This window comes from Alexandromys fortis, unplaced genomic scaffold (genome assembly GCF_014885135.2).
Source record: "Alexandromys fortis isolate MF-2015 unplaced genomic scaffold, M_Fortis_MF-2015_v1.1 scaffold_18, whole genome shotgun sequence".
NCBI classification, from domain to species: Eukaryota; Metazoa; Chordata; class Mammalia; order Rodentia; family Cricetidae; genus Alexandromys; species Alexandromys fortis.
In genome coordinates, this window is record NW_026067897.1 from 16393406 (window position 1) to 16413511 (window position 20106).

Sequence of the window (20106 nt, forward strand, 5' to 3'; positions counted from 1 at the left end):
TAAGTGTTCCCTAAAAAGCTCTTGTAGGTACCGCCTCCCCATGTCTCCATCATCAGTCTTGGCCTTTATCATTCCCACTGTGGTGACTCAAAGACTTACCAGACAGCAGACAGGTAGTTCCGGAACCCAGCTCCAACCTCAAATAACGGTGTGGCCTTGCACTCTTGCCTTAACCTCTGCTCTGATCCACAGCGTCCTCCGAATGGCTTCGGCTCTGAGATGTGGTAATGGGTTTAACTGAGATAACCTGTGCCTATGAACCACTGATCACCTGGGGAGATGGTGGCAAAAAATCACAGAAAACAAAGAGTCCTCACTCACTGGAGTTTGGCTTTTCCTTTTCCTCTCTTCTGCACACGTTTGCGCTCACCCTCCCAGAATTTGATGGTCCCCTAGGCTCGCACAAACTGTAACTTAGGATTCATGCATCTCTGGCTGGTTGTGCCTTTCCAGCCCATGTGAGTTGAGGTACCAGCCCTCTGAACCTATCTCTTCTATAAAGAAACTACCTCCTCCTCCTTCCAGAACTGCTTAAGGAAGAAGAGTACAAGAACATACTGGCACAAGGCTGGCCATGCTGGGGAGACAAGTTTGTACCTGTGTGGACTAGTCTTAAAAACTGTGTTAGGGTTTCATATATTACCCCAGCTGCTTGTCATAAGGGAAGACCCCAGCAAGGCCAGAGTAAGGAAAGCTGTATACTCCCCAATGCAGCTCCACGAGAGAGGCTGCAAAGAGCAGCTGATTTGAAGAGAGAGAGGGAAAAAAAAAGCCAGGCCAGATGGTACAAATCATAATCCAAGCTACTAGGGAAGTTGAGGCAGGGGAATTCCCAAAGTAATTTTCTCCTTCCTAAGTTCAAGTTCAAGACTTCCCTGGGCTATATAGAATGAATGGAAGGGTTGACCCTCTCCACTTGTTGAGACGTTCTCTCAAAGTAAAAAGTGAAAAGCAGGGCTGGGATACAGCTCAGTGGTAGAGGGCTTGCCTGGCATGCATGAGGTCCTTGTTCCATCACTGGTTGCCATACTCACACACATAAAGAAAAGAAAGAGAAAAATCTGGGGTAGGTATTCTCTATCAAACCCCCAGAATACTTTCTGCTTTAGCAAACTGCTGACACCGTAACCCTGGTCATGATCAAAAGCCAGTTTGACATGAATGATGTCTTAATCTGTGGAGCTGCTGTAACAAGATCCCAGAGATTGTGTGGCTTCTCAACAATGCCATTTTCCCCACATCTCTGGAGGCTACATCATGGTGCCCACACAGTCAAGTTCAACCTTTGCACCCTCAACCTTGAACTTCTGTTCTGGGGACTCTACTCTAACCAGGAGAGACACAGTCTCATGCATTAGGCCCTACCTCCTACTGTCAGCTCTAGGGCTTAGAACTTCACCATACAAAGATGGGACCATAGCAGATCTGTTGGCCAGATTTATGTCAACCTGACACACTCTAGTTTTATGTCATCTGAGAGGAGGGAGCCTCAAATGAGAAAAAGCCTCCATAAGATTGGGGCTGTAGCATGGGAAGGGATGGGTCTTGCAGACCCAAAGCTACAGGGTCCTCATGACACAGGGCAACAGCAGGATAGCCAAGAGGAGTTCAATGAGGGCCCAGAATTGACAGTGTAGCAGAAAACAGAGGCCTGAACCAGACCAACGACTCTTTGCAATGAACACTTGCAAGAAAAGATATATGGGTAAGAGGGTTTGCTACGTGACTCACTGTGTCACACGACAGCTTCCATGATGAGATTGACTCCCCCCCCCTTTTTTTATTCTTTTTTTTCCTCTTAAATTCTATTTTATTTTATTTGAGGCAGGGGTGGGGGAGGTTGCGAGGGCAGAGGACAGATACGAAGGGATGCGGAAATGAATGGGATGCAGATGCTTGGTATAAAATCAGGGCTGTAGGCAAACCTGTGGGGCATTTTCTTAATTAGTGATAGATGGGGGGGGGGATACCCCAGCCCATTGTGGTGTCTCTATCCCTGGGCTGGTGGTCCTGGGTCCTATAAGAAAGCAGGCTGAGCAAGCCAGTAAGCAGCATTCTTCCTTCCATGGCCTCTGCATTGGCTCCTGCCTCCAGGTTCCTATTTGAGTCCCTGTCCTGACTTTCTTTCCTGAAGAACAATGAAGCGATGTGTAAGTGTAAGCCAAATAAACCCTTTCCTCCCCAGCTTGCCTTTTGTCCCTGTGTCTCACCATAGCGATAGCTGCCCTAACTGAGATTAATTAGTTAATTAATCTGTAATTTCAGGATTATGAAGCGTTCTTGTCTTACGCAGAGTGGAGCACATTTGACCCATTCGGCAAGCAGTAGCTAGGTGTTTGTTCTCACTCCTAGGAATGGAGCAGACACACAGATATATTGGCTATCCTAGATAAGTGTTGTAGTTGTAAGTCTGGAGGAGGGCGTCTCAGCTATATGCTTAACAGAAAAGGAGATTCCAGGCAAATGATAGCTCAGAAATCAGAATGGAATTTGCCACAGCTGTATTCCTTTTCGGCTCAGACTGAAGGTCAGCCAGAGATCCCAATTTCCATGGGTTCCCTGTCTGCTTCTGACTCAAGAGTGAAGCATTAAAGGATGAAAATAAATATATCAGAGAAACGTTGGGGACTTTTTACTGTAGGTGAAACAAAAAATGGGCATGGGGAGGGGAAGATAATGTTGGATGTGAAACCAACTATGGGTGAAAATTGGAAGTGTGAAATGGTGGGGAAGGGTGCATTCGAGAAAATAGAACCATATAAAGAAAGACATGAAACAGAATGCTCACCTAAGGAATCTGATGTCCGTGAACTAGGCAGTTCACTCTGCATACACGCCACCCCCTTGCTGTGCCTTCTCATGGAGACCCCTCATCCACGGGGGAAGCTTGCTGGAAGACCAGGGTATGGCATGTCAGGCGGCCAGCCCTGTGTGCCACTTTCTTTCTCCTCGGGACCCAATATTATACTTCCCCACTATTCCTAAAGCTAAGCACTAACTAATATCGGACAATATTTTGTGTGTCACGTAGTGAAATTGTGAGTTCATCACCGCCCACATGTCTTTCTCTGCTGGGCCACTTGGAGAGGCCTATGCTCCAAACAATAGCCTATCAGACTAGAACGCCTAGAGATGGATTGTTCAGTCTTCCATCCAATTGGAATATTTCTTTGATATTTTTTTTCTAAATGAAGTCATTTTAGGAATGTGTGTTGTGGAAGTTTATTATGACTAATATAAAGAGTTTCTTAAAAGCAATAAAAATTGTTATGAAGGCCACCTTTGACCCAATGTACTTAGTTGCATCTCTGAGAAGACCAATTTTTTTTTTATTGATTCTTTGTGGATTTCACATCATGCATTCGGATCCTGCTTGTGTTCCCATCCACTAGCATCCACCCTCTGCCCTTGCAACCTCCCTCCCCAAAACAAAACCAAATTAAAAGAAAAAAATCAAAAACCAGACAAAACAAAGAAACTAAGCAAAGAGGGAGAGACAGAGAGACAGAGAGAGAAGTCATGGAAGCTGCAGTATGGCCCGTTGAGTCTCACATTTGACTCTTTAATCCATTCATCTTTTCTTGCAAGTGTTCATCGCTGTGAGTCATTGGTCTGGCTCAACGCCTCTGGTTTCTGCTACACCACCAACAGTGGCCTCTCACTGGGGCTCCTTTCGGATGTCCTGATGTTGTCCGGTGTCATGGAGATCCTGCTGTCTTGGATCTGTAGGTTCATCTGCCTCACCTGCTCCAACAGTTCATTGATGAGGTGGATGTTGCAGTGGGCCAACTCTTAACTCCGATTCTGGCTCTGGATGGTAGCTGGGCTGGTCAGCCTGCCAGTTTTCCCTCACAGTCACTACCCAGGCGAGCGCTCCAGCACTGCCTTAGCTAGCTCACCCAGTGTAGCTATAGCAAGGAGCGGGGCCAGGTCTCCTCTCGGGTCCTCAGATCAGGGTCACCTACCCTCACAATACCAGGGCCAGCTCTACTGTTTAGCCCAGACAAGGTACAGGGCCCTCTCTCTCGATTGCTGTAAGTGGTGTGTGGGGGTCAGCTCTTCTACTCTCCTGCTCACAGGACTGGCTCACCTGTGCTCCCTCGGCAGGGTCCGTTCCAAGTGTGCTGTCCAGGTGGGGTGCAGGGTTCACTCTCCTGTGTGCTATGTGCTAGAGTTGATGAGGAATAGGACTGGCTCTATCATAACCCAGCTCTCTGGATCAGCTCTCTCACCTGCTATGGGAGACCCATTTTAAGCATAGTTTCGAGTCAAGAAAGAGACACCAAGTCCATTACTAGCATGCCTTTGACATTCATAAACGCTTCCACTCCCAGGCAGTATCTGCTCAAACAGTACCACTACTAAAGTCTTTGTGGCTTAATTGGAAAGCAATGATGATATAAGGTACTGTTGATCATCCTTAAAACTACATTGAGATTCAGATAAGGTGAACAATGACCTCATACTTGCTTTTGCCTAGCAATAATTGCTACCAATTAGTAAATTACGGAGAGTTCACCATATTAGTGGACAGGGTACAGCCATGTCTGGTTTCGCTCTTACATTATTCCTGAAACATTTGAATTATTATTGTCCAATTGGCTGGTAGAAAGACAGGCTTACAGATTAGACAAGGCTCTCTTAAGTTCATAACATCAGTAAAAGAAGAGTTAAGACAGACACGAATTGTGTTTGTTCAAATCCAAACCCAGCTCTCTTTTCACAGAGACAGGTTCTCTGAAAGCTCACAGGCAGGGTAGGCTTAAAAAAAATCTTACCTGCAGTTTTTCTTTTTAAAGATTTATTTTCACTTTTAATTATGCTATGTGGGTGGGTGGGGTTGTCCATGTAAGTGCAGGTACCCTTGGGAGCCAGAAGAGAGGGTCATAGCTCGTGGAGTTAGAGTTATAGGCAGTTGTTAGCTGCCCAACATGGGTGTTAGAAACCCAACTCAGAGCCTCTGCAAGAGCACTAGGTGCTCTCAACCACTGAGCCATCTCTCCACCCCAGATTTTTTTTTTTTTCAGTTTTAGCAAAGGAGTAAAACTGAGAGTGCTCACCACACAAGGAAATGCAGGTCTTGGGTTCACGCTGAAGCCATTAGGCAAGGTGGTTTCTTCTATTGCCTCTGCTTACCTGGGAGGACGCGTTATCCAGCTGATGTGACTGCATGATAGAGGAGGACGTCCAAGATTAATAAGAGGTAGCTCTATTATGCTAAGTCAAGGACAGATGTAGAGGACTCTGTGTGTGTGTGTGTGTGTGTGTGTGTGTGTGTGTGTGTAATTAGTTATTCTTTCTTAAATGTATGTATTCATGTAAACATTCCTGCAAACTAAAACTAAGATCTTGGTGATAACTCATCTACCTACCTCATCCTTCTACCACCTCCCTCCCCTGCCTCCTTGCATGCATGGCAACCATTACACCGAACGTTATACTTTTCGTCCCCTTGCTTGTTGCTATGATTTTATTGTGTCTGTGTCTCTCTGAATTTAAAAAAGTGTGTGCTTGATACCAGTTGTTTCAAAACCTGTAAAAAAAATAGTCTCCTGCCATAAATAATCAACTAAAATATAAATTTTACAAGGTATGATATAAATAAGATTACATTGCTGAGTTTTTCTGCTATTTCTTTTGACTGGCCCACACTGAACTTTATTTTTCTTGTTATGGACATGCCTAGAACATTCTTCTCTCAACATCTAGGGAAACTTCTCCAGTTTCCATGTCCACTTCTGACAAGAAAAGCACAAAAGAGGACAGATTGGAAGCAACAGAGAGCCTGAACTAGAGGAGCCTGGAAGCCAAGCTTCATCCTTTCCAAGATTAGTCTTTGGGATGATTCTCCTGTTCAATAAAATTATCACCTCCATTCTTCCCTACTGTGCTGTACTAAGGATTCAGTGAGACGAAAGGATAAACACTGTGATTTCTACCACTCCCACTAAATACTATCATAAGGGAGGAGAAACTTCAACATGCTTTTAAAATAAACACACGCATATGCAGACAGACAGACAGACAGACGTATGCACATGCACGGACACACACACATACACACCTAGCTGATGCTCTTAAATCGACAAATTCAACAACATAAACACATTCCCACCCTGGCTGTCCCCTCAATAAACCTGGGTAAAACTCCTGGTAAACCTGAGTCATCCCTAAACTCAGCCAGAAGTCTCCACCCTTCTTCCTCCAATGGTCCTGATGATGTTCATTAGCCATCTTTTGAGAAACTGCAGGTGCTGGTGCTGTAGCTTAGGGTTCGTGTGGATCTACTCAGGGCATGCTGTCTTCCTTAATTTACATGTGTGTAGATGGGACATGGTTTGGCCAAGCTGTAATTTATGTCATATAGAGTGGTTTACAAGTTTAAGGACAGAGGACTCAGAATGTAGCCAGCTCAAATTTTTAACTTTTTTTTTAAAGGATTTCATACATGATCACTGTATCTACATCAATTTCTCCCTCCCTTTTCTTCCTCCAACTCCTTTAGAACACCCTCCCCAACTTCAAAGCTCCTTATTCCTTAATTGTCATTGTCTCTCTCTCTCACACACACACATACACACATATACACACAAACATATATACATATAAATTCATAAATACAACCTTCTGTGTTCATTTAGTATTGGTCAAGGAAAACCACAGTTTTGACAAAAAAGGAATCAGCTGTGGCTAAGTCCAGGGCTTAGAATAGACCTGACCCTACAGTCAGCTCGAGTCCCATTTAAATGCTGCTGCTATTTCTTTCTTTTCCTTTCCTTGGCAGCTTCTATAGGGGTGGTTTAGTAAAGGGAGTGGTGTGATTTCAAACACCAAAGACTAGGACACTTCCTGGTGCTCTATCACCATCTAAATGTCAAGATCCAGAGCAGTGCCGTGGGAACATTTGCACACAGCTGCCTTTAATGCTAAGTGCCATCTCCATCTCCAAAGTCACCTCCAATTACCATGGCCTAGAACAGCAAGAATAGGTGTTTTAAGAACCATCTTCTCAGAACCCTTTACTCCTCAGAGATTAAGACCAGATCGTGAGTTTACCAGCCCACAGGCAAGCTGCGTTCAGAGATGCTCAGATCTGAGGGAGTTTCGAGCTTCCTTTTCATGGTACTGATGTTAGAAGAACATCTCACAGTACTGGAAAGAAGATCAGTCATCAAAATCCTTTCTACACAAGTGTGAGGCCCATTCCCAGCACCCAAGTGAAAGGTCAGGTGTGCATGTACCTTTATGTGTGATGTGTGTGCATGGATATGTATGCCTGTTTGCATGTACAGGGGCCAGAGTACGGACATCAGGCCTCCTACTCATCACTCACCATTTTATTCTCTTGAGACAGGGTCCCTCCATGAACCCAGAGCTGAGGAGGGGGGTCAGCAAGCTCCAGTCATCCTCCTGTCTCCACTCCCTGCAACACTGCAGTTAAACACACACACACAGGACTGCACCAATCCCAACAGGCTTTTTATGCAGAATCTGAGAATTGGGATGCAGCTCAGGCTTGCACAGCAAGTGCTCTAAGTGGCTGAGCCATCTCCTCACTGCCTCACCTCCCAGACATAGTCTCTACCTAGAAGATGACGGGCTAAAAGTCATATTTCTGTTTTGGGATCCATCTATAGATGATAAGTACAAAAAGGAAGTGTGTTTTGTAGATGAGACGGATGGATGATGGATGGATGGATGGATGGATGGATGGATGGATGGATGGATGGATGGACGGATGAGAGTTCTTGTTTCTACTTCTCAAAGGTTGCTACTGGGATAAATTTAAAATAATAAGAATCAAACTAATTGATATCCAGAGACCTGTGAAGTCTTTAAAACCCTATCCAGAGGCCTATGGTCTGAAGTAATTTTTGTAATAACAGTAGGCAGGATGTACTGTTTAAAACTTTTCATGGATGAAGCAGTAATTTCTCGAGTTTGTGGATACATAAGCAGTTACTATAAGAAACTATTAAAGTTTATGTTCCTTTCCACTATATATGTCTCTAAGAGCCCAGTCATTATGGACATCACAGAGAACTACCAAAATGTGAAATGAAGCCGGTTTCTCATTGAACATTGGTTTAACCTCTAATTATTTTTCATAAAATTTATTCACGTTAACATACAACAGTCTGTTTACATTCTTTCGGGAACTGATGAGTTTCTACGTTTCCCGACTTGAATTTCTGATAGGGTAAGTATTAATCATTATGTATCTACATAAAAAAGATATTTGGGAGCCTTTATCTTTCTTAAGAATGTAAAAGTGACAAGGAAGACTGAGGCAGGAGGATTACATGAATTCAAGATCAACCTGAGCTTTGTCTCAAAAAAACAAAACAAACAAGTAAAACAGAGGAATCCTAATTCAAGTAAAACAGAGAATAATAATAAGGAATTCCCAGACCCATAATCTTGCTATTTGTCATTTTGGAGGATCACGAGTCAATTTTTAAAAGAGTTTTTCTTTTCTTCTTATTTATATATGCATTTTGTGCATTATGTACCTATCCATGTGACATATATGCATGGGCATATATTCTTGTGACCATGTGCAGAGGTCAGAATAGGAAGCTCAGGTGTCCTGCTTTGTCATTAACTCTCTTGTTTCTTGGCCCTCAGGAGCTCAAGACCAGCCAGGACATCTAAGTGAAAATAAAAAAGAGTAAAGAATTAAGGAAGTCCACATAATTCATAAAGAGAATTGAATTGATTCTTACAGCTTTCGAGGCTTCATTTGTTCCTCATGGGATGCAAATAGCACTAGAAGTTAAACTTCAGTTTGCACATTTCAGTCCATTAAGACTTCTGAATGGGCGGGGCGGCAGTGGCACATGCCTTTAGTCCCAGCACTCGGGAGGCAGAGGCAGGCGGATCTCTGTGAGTTCGAGGCCAGCCTGGTCTACAAGAGCTAGTTCTAGGACAGGCTCTAAAGCTACACAGGAAACCCTGTCTTGACAAACCACACACACACACACACACACACACACACACACACACAGAGGCACGCACCCATGCACAATGACTTCTGAATGGCCTGACCTATATACCCAGAGAAAACAGAGTTCCTCATCAAGGAGTGAGTTTACCATCATCAGAAGTATGTAAGGAAAGTATGTAAGGAAAGTCTAATAAACCACGTGGCGGGGATGCTGCAGAGAGAAAGTTAAGTACCAAAAGAACGTTAGGGTTAGGGTAGACTGGGACGGTGAGGGGTTTTTAAGATCCCTGACAGCCTTCGATGTAACTCAAAGACCCAAGCTGGTTTAAAAAAATCTCCCAGGCAGCACTTCATTGGCCTTATCTCTAACTATCCCTTGTCAGCATGGGACACCGGAGGATCGATTCACACGTCGCCTAGGAATATCCCCGCAGTCTTTGCGGCTGCCAGAACACCACTGACGCCGATTAATGTCATCTTTCCAACTGCCCCACCAGTCAGCTTCCCAGAGGAGGCTCCAAGAGGTGATGTGCGCTGCCCAAAATGACGCAGCTGGTAAATGACATATCCTCCTGGCACCAAGCACTGGTATTCTTGCCAGTGGAGTTTGCCTCTACTCCAGGCCAAGGACTGGGCGAGCACCCAGCATCCCAAGCCGGGTTCTGACATCTGCGTCCTCCTCCCGTGGCTCATGCGTAAAGAGAATGTTTGCCCAGATTGCTCCTGCCAGGTACCAGGGTACTGCTCACGTAGAGGAGTCCTTTACGTCCCTGGGAATCCTTCCTAGGGAAACAACTGGACACCCGAGAAGCCTGGCACACTAAAGAGCGGTTGGAGTCTGAGATAGGGGAAGCCCTGCAGCAGCTGGAGAACGCAGCCCAGGCCCGCAGAGCGGAGAGGTGCGGCCCCTCCTTCTGCAGTCTGCCCTCTGCTTACATGTTACCACCTCTCTGGAGTGGCACTTCCACATGCCCGAGGCCATCCCTCCTTGGGCAGGGAGCCCATCAGATTTTACAAGCCAAGCAGGGTCAGGTCTGGTGAAAACGTGAATGGGAATGCCCAAAATAACAAAGGCAGCAGGCGTCTTCCCTCAGAAGCTGGGGTGAGCCAAGCCACATGCTGGCAGTCACCAGGCACCCAGAGTGTGACCTCTGCAGACCCCAGAAATGAGCACTGACTGAGGACAGACCTACTGGGATTAGCCAAGTCTTACCAAAACTCCTTTTTTTTTTTTTTTCCAGAATCAGTGTAATTCTGACACCCTTAAAATCGCTTTGAGTTACTAGAAGGCAAGCAAGCTAGCAGATCAGAACTATATATAGAGTAGGGTGGGAAAACATTTTCAGAAGAGCGCCAGATAGGAACTGTTTCAGGCTTTGTGGACATCATGGTTTTTGTAGTGTAAAAACTCCATAGGAGATGTGGAAATGGATGAGTATTTCTGGTCCAAAAAGCCTGCATTCATGCACACCAACTGGAATTGCATGTAATTTTCGAACATCGTGAAATGTGTTCTTCTTTGATTCTTTTCAAAGCCATTCAGAGCTGTAAAAACAGCATGTTTAGTTCATAGCTGTAGGAGAGCAGATGCTCGGTTTGGCTTGGAGGTTTTTGTTTTCCTGTTTCTGCTCTGAGGCCTTGCTTCTTGAAATATATATCAAATAACCCAATTCAAAAGATTTTCAAACTTCCTTGGTCCTACATTTATAAATGTCTACAAAAATAGGCCGCTAAAGAAAAGACCAAAGAAGGAGGAGGAAGGAGAAGGCGTGGCAGCAGCAGCTTATGGTACCCGCACTGTGGAGATGTGGGGGTTGAGGGAGGAGCGTGGAGGAGGCCTGACCAGCCTGGGCTGTGTAGTTGAGGACTTGTTTCAAATAAATAACATTGTTTGCCTTATTGTTGAATTTCAGTGTAACAGATAGAAAGAAAGAGATAAAGAAAGGAAAGGAGAGAGAGAAAGAAGTGAAGAAAGAAAAAGGAAGGAGGAGATAGGAAGGGGAAGAGGAAAGGGAAGGGGAAAGGAAGAAAAGAGTTTAGAGAGAGAACATGAATGTGACGGTTAATTTTCTATGTAAACTTGACTTGTTCGTACCCTGACATGGGATAGGTGCTCTTCCTGGGTGTGTCTGTGAGGGCCTTTCCAGGTAAGAAGGCTGCATTTGACTCTCTGGGCTCCTTAAAGTGGTCTGTGCTTCCTTGTGTGGGTGGGCACCATTCAACCAAAACACAGAGCCCCTGAGTAGAACAAAAGGACAAGAAAGTGAGAATTGGTTTTTTTTTTAGGGAGCTGGATACCTTCTGCCCTTGTATCAAAATTGGCCCCACTGGCCTCTTAGGGTCTCAGGCGTTTGCAGACAGCAGAGCCACCAGATTTCCTGGGTCTCCAGTCTGCACCCAGGAGAAGAGACTGCTCAGCCTCAAAACCACAGGAACGGTTCCTCATAATGAATACACAAAGAACCCACCACGCTCACATGTAGTTCATAAGTACATATATACATGCATATATGACTCTGTTCCTCTAATACATTGGACACGGACACTTTGTCAGATAATATGCTCTGTAATTGTTTTCCTTGTGTGCCTTTTACCTTTCCATTTTCTAAATGGCGTCTTGTAAAGATCAAAAGATCTTAATGTTGATGAAGTAAATAAAGGTTTCCAATCATCCTTTCACAGTTAATATTTTCTCTGCTCTAGAGGTTTAACCTTGCACTTAAATCTGTGATTAGAGTTAATCCCTGCTCCTTCTGTGATGTAATAGTCAAGTCTCTCTTATTATATGTGTTTTCATATGATCTTCCATGATTTTCATGCTAATGTGGAATGGATCACCCTTACCCCAGTGAACGGCCTAGATTCCTTTGTTCAAATTATTCTGTCCTGAATTATGAACTGCCTAGACAGTCCAACTGGCCTGTATGGTCACTGTGTCACTACTGTGCTTTTATGATTATGGCTACATATCAATTATTAATATTGGATGCTCATCTTTTTCAAAATTGGTTTTGGTTTTCATGTTTCAGTAACTCTTAGAGTTATATAAAAACAGCTTGACATTTCAACTGCAGTCACACTGGGCAGTAGATCAGGAGATCACGCATTCTTTATTTATGCTTAATTAGAATTAGTTTTAAAATTCTTTCAAATTTATCTTCTTAACATCAAGAAACAAAGAAGTGATAATGTTGATTATCTCAGTTCAATCAGCACATATGTCCTTGTGTCTTAAAATGCCACCCTAGCTTATGTTATACCTTATAGAAAAGAGAAAGAGAGAGAGAACAAAAGAAAGAAAGAAAGAGAAAAAGGAAAAGAAAAGGAAAGAAAGCTCTACCCCTCTGAAAAGAAAAACATAAAGAAATATCACATTGTACTCAAGAAATATGTTCAATTATTATGTTAGTTGACATCTTAATGTTTTAGGCAGCAAGAGTTGCATTCCTTGTGGCTCTCTAGGGGCTAGTCTAGTCTTGCCTTCTACAGCTTCTAGGGACCACCTACAATCTCTGCCTGGTGGTCTCGTCTCTCCCTATTCAGAGCCAACAGCCCGAGTCTGGGTTCTTTCTGAGGGGCCATCCCTCTGGTGCGCCCTTGCCATTCCTTCTATTGTACTAGGATTGGGCTCATCTAGATACTACAGAAACATTTTTTCTTCTAAAGGCCAGTGTACGAGCAACCTTAATTCCATGGGAAACTCCAGTCTGCCATAACAACAGATGTTAATGGGTGCTGGGGCTTAGAAAGCCATCAGTCGGCCTACCATTCGGGTTATCTGAAGTAGAATGAGACTTTAATAAGATGTATTTCACTCTTCCAATATCTAAAACTCTAACGCATCTCTGTGTGTTTCTAATTCATTAGGTTTTTACAGCCATGTATGTATGTATTCATGTGGAGTCCAGAAGTCAATGATATTTTCCACGTGACCTTTTGAGTCAGGGCTTCTCAATGGACCTACAGTGAGCTCCCCATTCTTGCTGTAACTGAATTTGTATATCCTCCTGACTGCTAGGAAATGTTTAATGCTGTAATAAGAATTATACTGTAGATTTTATTCCTTTTTCAGTTCTTTGATGCCTTATTCATGAATTTCTGTAATAAGAAGGCACTTGCAGAGGCAAGGGCTTGTGGGTAAGCATAGCTGTTCATCACTCTGAAGTCTTCTTCTCAATGGCTGACAATAACTTCGAGTTCTATGGTTAACCTGGGGTTTTACATGCAGTGTGTGCAGTATATCTTTTCCTCACAGTCCAGTTCTGTAGCTTTATCTGTGCTGACACATAAAGCATGTTTCTGCTTCTTTTTCATTATTTTGTTTTTATCCCCCCTTCCCGTAGCTGTGTATACCCATACATCGGGTGTGTATAGGTGTAGTTGCCCATGTGTGAACATGGGAAAGCCAAAAATTGACACCATCAGGATGTTGTCCTCTATCTCTCTCCACTCTGTATTTTGAGGCAAGGTCCCACACTGAACTTCGCTGGAACTCAGTCACTGGCTAGAGTGCCTGACCAGCAAGTCACAACACAAAACAAACCTTCCCAGTGTTAGGCTAATTTCTATTTCCATCGTATAAGCTACTCTTCATAGCTGAGTGAAGTTGATTTTTCCCCCCAAGTGAAGTTGAAAGTCCTGGAGCAAACTAAGAGTCAAGCTACAGCTAAATCATTGACTTTATTCCTCTACCTATAGAAAAGAAACTAGAATCCATGGAGAATGATCTCCAAGCGGCATTTTCTGTAATCATTTCCTTCTTAAACTAAAGCAGCTGCCGTCACCTTCAGACACACACAGGTGTTCTCTCCACACCGACTCTCCTTTCCTCCATTTGCTGCTTTGAGTTCTCTCATGCATGCGGACTGCGGGGCATGACTCAACAACTTGCCTTGGGATCCTAATTGCCATACCAACACCTGCGCTTTTCTTCTCCCAGTTCTAGCAGCCTCGCGAAGGAACACGGCGATGGTAAAGGAAAAATGTACATAGAAGATTATATTCAGAGATGAACAAACACTCTAACAGAGGGACATTTCCATCGACACAAAATGTTTCAAAGGTCACTTGTGTTAGTTGGGTAGCTTCACCAGAATAAGGATTCAAATGTTTTCTGCTGCTAGAGCCCAGCACAGGTTGTCTAGAAGCGGTCATGGAGGCCTCTTAGATAAATTTTTGAAGTAATACAAGACAATCATAGCTGTCCATAACAAAGTGTTCTGGAAGACAAATTCTAAGTACCTTATTCTGAACCAAGCACTGTGCTCAGCACTTCTCCTGACTTCCTGGTGTGCCCACTGTGCATTCAAATCAACTGAGAGTCAGAGAAATGCCTTAGCCAAGACCCCACACAGATTTTTCCACATAATCGTATCTCCGTCTGATACTTCTGATGTCTCATAGTGATTTCAGATGACAGGACAGTGAAAGCTAAGTTAATGTCACTGCTATTAACACCATACAGGAGCTAGCTACCCACAGGGCTCTTTCTGAATTACGCAAGACAACCTTCCCATCTTGAAGATATGAAGATATCGTGGGCTCAAAGGTTGCAATTCTTGCAGTTTCTACTATAGAGAAAGAACATTGGCATTTCTGAAGCTCTCCTCCATGCAAGACAACATGCTCAACTTTCACCATGGTCATCTGAGCAGTTTTCATTCCCACGACACCCAGCTCTCACCTCGCCTGATCAGCAGCGTGACCACAGTCACGCATCATGCAAACCAACATGAATGGCAATCAACATTCTCAGTGTTTATGGCTAAGGTAAGTATCAGACAAAGAGAACTGGACATTAAAGTGATCACCAGATTCCATAAACGGCCTGTGTCCCTGGCTCAGGCTCAACCAAGAGCATTGCCTTTTCCAAGAAAACATCATCCGAGTCCACGCGACAGAGAAAAAAAAATGGGAGCAGGGGAGGGGGAGAGGGAAACCAAAAATAGGAGAATCACTTGTTCCTAGCCTGGGGGATGGAGATGATGAAGCTCTGGTTTTGTTTTGGGGCACTGGGCTTAGCATTTGATATTGTTTGTGTGTCAATTAATGGATTGCCAAAGCTAGAAGTCATTTTCCCCAATAAGCAGAGGCCCTGATGGAAATGGGCACAGAAGAGACAAACCTAAGAGTTCCCAAGGTAATTTTGTGTTTTTCCGGAAAGTTATTGGGTCCCCAGCCTGTTCCCCTCTTCTTGTCTTCATCATCAACTGACTCTCTTATTGACAACTGGCCTGGTATCATCCAGGGGGTGCAGTCAGATGGTCAAAGGGAATAGGTGTATTTACTGCTATACTTTCAGATGAGGAATGGAGATTCGAAGTATTCAAATTGCTTCTCCAGGAGCCTGTGGTCTTTCAAAATGTAGTTGGCGCTCCCATATCTTGAACTAAGTGTGCAAGCAGAAGGGACTAACTACTGTTTGACTCAGTGAGCAGATTCTAGGGCACACACAGAGAAAGCAATTTTATTCTTTCCCATTACTCTCCATTAGCTAAGCCCTCAGGATGGGAAAGGAATCTTAGTCCCATAACTTTCCCAAGCATTCCTCGATAATAAGCCTGGGAGTTATTGCAGTTTGCAAAACCACTTTCATTTCAATAATTAAAAAGTTCTGTTTAAATTAATAATCAACAGGTTGGCAAGTGTAAGTCCTCCGCCTTCTACCTATAGCTCAGTTCTACCTGTAAGTGTCAAGGACAGCAAGGGTGAGCTACCATTTTGACATCAAGCAAAGGATCTCCCATGACATCACTTCTGTGCCAGTGGAACACACACACACACACACACACACACACACGCTGATTCGTCCAAAGAGCATCTTTGAAGCCTCTCTTATTGGTAAAACGGCAATGTCAACTGTTTCTTAGCATGTTGTGTATGAATGGCCCCTGACATTAAGGACAGTAGACACTGTTGCTTATGACTTACCCAACCCAAAGACAGAATCCAGTATCACATGCATTGGTGAATCAGTGACTAGGAATCAAAGGACTAGAGGATGCCCAGCCTTGTAGAGATTAATAAATGTAACATCAAATTCGCATCCAGTAAGCCAGCATTGTTTCCTCTGTTATTTCAGGGTGGGTTTTGCATGAGGGCATAGTGAGACAGGATTGTGCTTTATAGACCAGGTTTGTCTGGAACTTACTCAACCTTGAATTCATAGTCCCCCTGCCTCAACCTTCTAAGTACTGAGATTATAGACCTGCACCATTGTGCTCAGATCTTTTACTTAATTTAAATTGGAGCTCTTAATCAAAGGAAGACACTTTCATTGGAATATTCGTGTATGGCTCACTTAATAAAAGACTGACTCAAAATGTAAAGGATAAAGATAAAATTCTCATTAACTCTTGAGTGCAGGGCCAGCTACTTGCTGTACTCGCACAGAATTTTCCAAGTGAGAAGGTATTCTAGCTAATAGATCTCAGAGATAAGGTACTCCAAGCTGGCAGCAGCAGTCTTGGAGGTAGGGGGATTCACCCGCCCCCATCAACTTATGCTAGCTAAAGAAGCTGTGATGGTTACTTTTAATTTTCAGTTTGACACTACAATTAATTGGGAAGGGAATCTCAGTGAGGAATTGTCTAGATTAGACTGTTCTGTGGTCATCTCTATGGAGAGTACCTTTTTTGTTTGTTTTGTTTCGTTTTAGGAGGGTGATAGTTTGAGATAGGGTTTTTCTGTGTATTTCTGGCTGTCCTAAAACTCACTATGTAGACCAGACTGGCCTTGAACCCACAAAGATCTACCTGCCTCTGTCTCCCAGATGCTGGAATTAAAGGCATACACTAATACTCCATGTTGAGTTGAGTTTCTTTTTTTTTTTCCTGTTTTTTTTTTTTTTTGGCTTTTGGCTTTTGGCTTTTGGTTTTTGGTTTTTCAAGGCAGGGTTTCTCTGTGTAGCAACCTTAGCTATCCTGGAACTCTTAGACCAGGCTGACTTCGAATTCACAGAGATCCACTTGCATCTGCCTCAAAAGTGCTGGTATTGAAGGTATGCACCACCACCCTGCCCACCTCTGTTGAATCATCTTTATTATGTTATTCAAGCTGGACGATTCCTCCACTGTGGGTGACTCCATTCCCTGACGGGAACCCATCTGTATGGAATGACAGGAAGTGGTCGAGCTGGATGACTCTCCCCAATGGGTGACTCCATTCCCTAGTGGGAACTCATCTGTATGAAATGACAGGAAGTGGTCTGAGCATGCACAGCTTCCCTCACTGCTCTGCTCCTGCAGATGTAATGTGTTAGCTCCTGCAGCCGCCTGCTGCTTCAGCTTCTCCACTGTGATGGACTGTGTTCTGGAATTGCGAGCAGAATCAACCCTTACTCCTTTAAATTGCCTTTGTCAGAATAGTTTATCACAGTAAACAGGAAACAAAACTAAGACACAAACTACCGTAAAATCATCCATCCCATCACCCAGGCCTGACATCATGCTCAAAGTGTAGATTTCTGGTTATTTCCTCGGATATTACAGTGTCAAACCGCAGTCCCTGGGGTGGCCAAAACAATTTTTTTTTAAAAAAATGACCCAACGGTGTATTTAATTTCCAAGCCTCAGCAAACTGCAACTAGATTTCCCAGAATCCTCTTCACCGTACAGTTTCAGAAGAAGCTTAGAAGAAGAACCGACATGGGATTCTGAATGCCAAGGAGAAGCACCTATTGTCACATACAGAGTCAGTCATGACCAGATGGGATGATGTACGGGCCCACAGATTCTCCACGGACTGCCACTCCGCTGCACCTGCTCCAGGGCACAGCATCTACCGCTCATTGTACGTGGTGTAGACCCAGCTCACTGCAGGCGTTTGGCTGGAGATCCAGGGGGTATTGGCCACAAGGAGGCAATGGTCAAATTATCCCTACCACAACCACAGCACATATAAGAAGAGGCAGTAAGAAGGAGAACTCGGAGGGCCACAGCTAGAAACAAATGTAAAATTCCAGGTTTGTGAGAACAGGAAGCGAGCAGCCATTCTGCCTGGTATGCAGTATACGGTAGGCATTTTTTTTCCCCAAGAATACTTAGAGAAAACAGGCTTGACCCACATTACAATGAGCTGAGTGTTTATTGCTCCCCAGATTCGTATGTTGAAATCCTAATCCTCCATGTGATGATACGGAGAGGTGGGGCCTTTGAAAACTGAGTAGGTCATGAGGGTGGAGCCCCTCAATTATGAGATAAGTGCCCCCAGAGAGATCCTTTCCCCTGTTCGTGTTATGAAAACAGCAAGAAGGTATCACCGAGACCAGAAAGCGGACTCTCTGAGAGTAGCCGTCCTGATGACGTCCTCATCCAGGACTTCCCAGACCGAGCCTTGGAAATGAGTGTCTCTGCTTTATAGGCCGTGCAGTCTGTGTTGTTTTGCCATAGAAACCTGAATGCACTCAGACAAGCACTACTCATCTCTGAGCTGGAATTTGGAGTGACTTGAGCGTCAGAGGCTTTAGCAGGTTGCCAGTTGTCCAAAGCCAGTAATGGGGACCCACACTCAAGCAGTAGGGATGCTAGGTCTTAAGAACAATGGGCCCTTCTGAGAGAGGGTCAACTAGTTTTGCACAATGTCAAAAGAGAAAATCTGGTGGGGAAGACGGTATGGGGCAGGGGGGAGGTGTGTTCAGCTACAGCATACACATGTATGAAAACTACAAAAGGAACAAACACAGGCATGAAGTGGAAACCCTGTACACATGACCTGTATACATTCTAAACATGGATGTCATATGAATTGGGTGGGTTCTTCTCAAGTTCTTATTGAAGTGGAATTCGAAAGATATTAGATGCAGCACAACTTTTAAATTATTTTGTATGTCCACTGAGCATATGAAGAAGCGTGGGACAATAGTTAGCTAACAGACTGCAAGACAGGTTTCTTGGGTTCCAATCCTGACATTGTGCAGCGGTTTCCTCTGAAGTTAAAGCATCCCAGTTGGGAGGTAAATGAGGAACCTGCCTGACTCTATTTTGAAGGCAAAGTCATCCAGCTGTATTGTTAAAAGTATGTTTGCTTTTACTATAAAAACTGAGTTGCTATTCTTAAGTCTGCTTCTGGAAACCTGACCTTCCCCCACCCACGGTCTTGACATGTTTTTGAGAATACCCTTATTTACCCTCTCTGACCTTCCATCCCTGACCCTCAGGGATCACCCTACCTAATCACATGGTGACCACATGATGGTTTTTGAGATTTTTTTTCCTATATTTCCTTATTGCCCCATTGTCTCTCTTCTGTAAACATGCTCTGCAACAGCTTGTGAGTTTACTCCTTAAAATGGGCCCTGGAAATCGATTTGGGGCTGCCCTCTTTAACCTTCTTAGAAGGCACTGGCCAGCTCTTGGGTGCACCCCAAGAAAATTCAAGCTTGTTTGAAATTTGGTTCAAATTGTGGTAGTGATCTGATTCTGTGAGATTAACAGTAAACGTCTTAAGAAGTGGGGCAGAAAGGAAAAGAGAAAGAAAGAGATGTTTCAAGACAGGATGTTTCCAAGGAGCTAAAACAAGAGATGGTCTGGGGGAGATGAAATACTCTCTCCTTCAGGGAAGTTCCTTAAGATTGGAAGTGAACAGCTCAAAATAGCTTCAGGAAGTCCCTTAAACTGACCAGATTCACTGGGTCCCTCCTTCACCAAGAGTAGATAGGCAGGAAAGCCTGCTAACCAGGCTCTGGGATGAGTAAAACTGGCTAGAAAAAGCAGAGGCAGGGCCATGGGCCTGGAAGAGGTACACACAGAGCAACTGAACCACCTGGAGAAGACTGGCTCCAAGCAGTAGGGCCGCCTGCAGGCTGTGCATTTTGTCTGGGTTTCCAGCTGTTGTGTGATGTCACCCATGCTGGGGTGGGCTTTGGCCATGCAGCTTCTCTCTTTTAGACATTTCTGTCTTTTTAAGTAAGTCCTCACGCATATTGCTATAAATAACCCCAGGAAAACTCACTGTCATCCAGTTGGGCTTCGGTGGTATCTTTACTTTGGTCTGATTGGGGCTCCCCATCTGGTGTGAATAGACATTTGAGTGTTGGGTCTCCCCTGGAGAAGTCCATCGCACCACACCTGATCCTGTTACTTACGAGCCAGGGGGCCCTCAAATGCTCCGGGTCTCAGCTTCCCAACATAAAATTGGGTCTATTAATCGTCTATATCTTG

At 44.1% G+C, this 20106-nt stretch overlaps 1 long non-coding RNA gene across 1 annotated transcript in view; it reads right to left on the reverse strand.

The window, feature by feature from the left end:
• Positions 1–4142: 4142 nt before the first annotated feature.
• LOC126514903 (uncharacterized) overlaps positions 4143–20106 on the reverse strand; it is a 64888-nt gene continuing 48924 nt past the window's right edge. Inside the window, exons 3-4 of the long non-coding RNA XR_007595703.1 lie at positions 5061–5166; positions 4143–4232 (exon numbers count right to left, since the gene is read on the reverse strand). This is a non-coding gene — a long non-coding RNA (uncharacterized lncRNA). The remainder of the gene's footprint in view (positions 4233–5060; positions 5167–20106) is intronic.